Genomic DNA, 3,886 nt, shown 5'->3' with positions numbered 1-3,886 from the left:
TAATAATGAGAAATACTGCTCTATCAAGACCAATACCTAGCAATACCGAGCAATACCTAGCAATATCGAGCAATACCTAGCAAAATTTGGGTATTGCTCGGTATTTCTAGGTATTGGTATTGATAGAATGATATTTCTCATTACTGAGCAATACCTAGCAATATCCCAGTCTGCACAAATCAGCCAATACATAGCAATATCGGGTCTGTGTTCGGGTCAGGTCGTCGGGCAGCACGATTAAATTAGGAGCACATGGCACCATTTTACTGGCGTTCGAATGTAGAGCTACGTCAAGACACCAGATGTAATAAAAATTCCTTTGAAATCATTCAACTTAGTAATAATAGCATAACTTTGTATGTGGTGAAGTGAAAAAGAATCCTCATTCTTATTATGATCTTCATTTTGGTTTTTTGAAGAAGAGGGTTTATGCTTGATCCTTCCCATCACTTAGAATTGAATTTTTATGAGAAGAAAGTAGTTTATGATCACTAAATGGTAAGTAAGGATTCAAAAGTGAACTTACTCCTAATAGATTTTATAGATTTTAGTGGGAGGGAAGTTTGAACATTTTGAAATTTTAATTATTATGGCCCTAAGGTTAGGTTTCTTCCTAAGCATTGCTAAGTTTATAGTCTTCAGGCATACTTACCAAGATTTTCCATTTGGATAAGGTGAATGATTATTACTCTTCAGTTGAATCCCATTGGTATCTCATTCATTCTCCTTAGGATTAACTTTGATGTTACTAGGTAAAGATCCTAGGGCCCTATTACTCATAGAAGTTGCAAGCTGACTTAATTGATTTTCCATGTTTTTAATTGAAGTGTCTTAATTTTGTAATTGAGTTCTCAATTGCATGGCCACATCTTCTAATGTCGTCTACCTAGTTCTATATTGATTGCCTTTATTAAATCCAAGGGATAAGCTAGTCTTGGATTTTTATTAGCTTGATTTTATTTATTCAAATTTGCTCCTAGGTTAATTTGACCAGAATTCCATTTATTTCCACTATTATTATTTGACCAACTAATATTGGGGTGGTTCCTCTAACCTGGATTATAGGTATTATTTTGTCTTCCCATCAAATTTATATTTTTAATGCCTTCGATATCATTCTCTTTCATTAATCTTTTATCATCCAAATGTAAAGATGAATCAAATTTAAGCCTAAAATGCTCAACTTTTTTTTATATTGCTGCAAATTGTGATGTCAAAATGGATAAAGAATCATTTTTATAGACACCTGCCACTCTCTTAAGATTCACCTTATCAACAATCCACTAGAAATTATTTATTATCATTTCCTTAATTAATTCATAATCTACCTCAAAAGGTTTTAACATTAAAGAACCTTTAGTTGTAGTAACAATTATGGCTCTAAGAAATCCTACCAATCCATTATAAGAAGTTTGAATTATCAACAAATCAAATATGGGATGGTGAGGGAAATTTCTAAGAATCTCCTTGAATCTCTTCTAAATCTCATAAATAGATTCTCCTTCTAACTATGTAAAATAAAAAATATCATTTCTAAGTATAGTAGTCTTAGAAGGCGGAAAATACTTTCCAAAGAATTTAGGAGCTAACTCATTCCATGTGGTAATAAAGTCTAGGGGTAAAGAATTTAACCACACATTTGCCTTGTCTCTTAGATAAAATAGGAACAATCTAAGTCTAATGGCATCATCTCTACCACCATTCTACTTAAATATTATATAAATTTCTAGAAAAAAATTTTAAATATATGTTAGGATCTTCATTGGAAGTTCCCCCAAAAAGAGAATTTTATACCATCTTAATGATTACAGGTTTTAATTCAAAATTATAATCTTGGATGGCAGTTTAATTTATTCTCTAATAAATTCTATCTACCATAGGGTTTGCAAAATCCTTAAGAGGTCTAAAATGATTTAAGTCTTGAACAGGGTCATCTATTTTCAAAATCTAGCAATGGTTCCCTTCTATGGCTTTTTAGGCTTACAAGCACAATTTGGTAATGAGTAAAATAAAATAAAAGAATATAGCATGACTAATTATGTAATTGATTCAACAATATAGTAATTGTGTAAGTAAAACAAAATCTTCCTCAACAACGGCACCAAAAGATTGATGGGGTTGGTGGAGTAATCTAAAGAATTGTGAAAATAATTTAGGGCTTTATCAATCCCTAAGCAATACTTAGGTTTTATTTAATATAAAAATTATAAAATCCTACTTAATATACATAAGTATATATATTGAATCAAGCAATATAGTGGTAGAGTAGAGTATCAATCCATGAGGAAGAATGCTTACTTATAAATTCAAGTAGTGTCTATTAAAATTACAATAATTATCCTACTCAATAAAACTAAGTTTTGGTGAACATTCAATCACTTAGTTTAAAACAAATAAAAATTAAAATGAAGTACTATTTGGATAAAATATTTTGGATTGATGGAATGTAAATATAATATGTTTCCTATTGATACTATTTTATATTAATGCTATTCAGAGTATATAAATCACTAACCACTAGGTCAAATGTGAAGATACAAAGGATAGATTAAACCCTTTAAACCTTAATGCCACTCTAAACTCTCATAGTATGCCACCCTATGAAAATCATAGTAGAGTAAATAAATCATATAATGTTAAAACCCCCTCATTATAATATATATATATATATATATAGTACATGTCAAGCCCTGTTCTTATGCTTGCATCATAACAATATAATATACCTAGTTATGCCTACTTTCATATTTTTAGGATCTATATTACACGTGATAATAACTACAAATATAGCCACTATATGCATTAAATGAAGACCTAGTATGTTGAAAATATCATTAAATTATTAAGTAAGAGAAATTATTAGTACTCTACACTTTATTTACACCATTAATACTAAATTATAGATTTTAGCCAGACATAAAAAATAAGTAAATCAAACTTATTTTCATTACTTACATAAAAGAAAGAAAGTATAAAAGAAAAGGCATTACTGGATAGGTTCAATGATCTCCTTTACACTCATCCTTGAACTTACAGAATTGCTTCCACAAGCATTGGCCAAACACTCTCATTAAGTGGATCTAGTGCTCCCTAAATTTCCTTAGTTGTCACTAAGGAAATTGCAGAGAAGCACTATAAAGCCTAAAATTAACTAACTGACTGAACTCCCTTACTAACATTACAGATGGACAACTAATAAAAAATTTTTAAAAAAAATTCTAGTGCCACGATGCTCGAGACACTTATTTTGTGGTGCATATAAAATGAACTAACGCTGCAAAACTATAGAATTTCCTTTGTTGCGGCACTTGCTGATGTGGACCCACTATTTAGTGAATAGAAGTATTGCTTTGTTCGAAGATCATGCCCTGAATGGTTACAACTGTAGCACTACTGCGTTGCTGATAGTTGAGCATTGCGACATCCACGTGGCACCCCCCTTGGCTTGGCGGCGTTGGAACTAAGCACCGCGGTGTTGTGTAAATAGAGACTAGACTTTGCACTGCTAACTCCTCTGACACTATGGTGTTGTTAAATAGAGACTGGGCGCCTCCATGTCTATATTGGGTGCTCCAATGGTGTCAAGATGGTGCGTGGTGGTGTAGTATCTAATGTAGCAGCGTTGTGCCATACTTAAAATTTTTGCAATTTTTTTGCATTTTCTTACACAAACACAACTAAAAAAAAAATTGTTTCAATGGAAATTTAACATATAAAACATAACTTTATTTATACCATCACCAACCCCCTCAATTTTTTTCTCCATTATTTCCCAAAAATTAGTCTTATGATGCCTATAACTATGGGCTTATATGCATTATAATTTTTAGTGTTTAGTATGAAATAATTTTGTGGGGAAGTTCACTTTATTTTATTGGTGGCTATA

At 31.4% G+C, this 3,886-nt stretch overlaps 1 non-coding gene across 1 annotated transcript; it reads left to right on the top strand.

The window, feature by feature from the left end:
- The first annotated feature begins 1,434 nt into the window (after positions 1–1,434).
- Positions 1,435–1,541, top strand: LOC114579372. Its single transcript, XR_003700296.1, has one exon. It is a non-coding gene; the product is annotated as a small nucleolar RNA R71 (small nucleolar RNA).
- Positions 1,542–3,886: the final 2,345 nt, after the last annotated feature.

Source organism: Dendrobium catenatum, unplaced genomic scaffold (assembly GCF_001605985.2).
Source record: "Dendrobium catenatum unplaced genomic scaffold, ASM160598v2 fragScaff_scaffold_338, whole genome shotgun sequence".
NCBI classification, from domain to species: domain Eukaryota; kingdom Viridiplantae; phylum Streptophyta; class Magnoliopsida; order Asparagales; family Orchidaceae; genus Dendrobium; species Dendrobium catenatum.
Note: the sequence above shows the minus strand (reverse complement) of the source record. Positions and strands in the feature narration are given on the sequence as shown.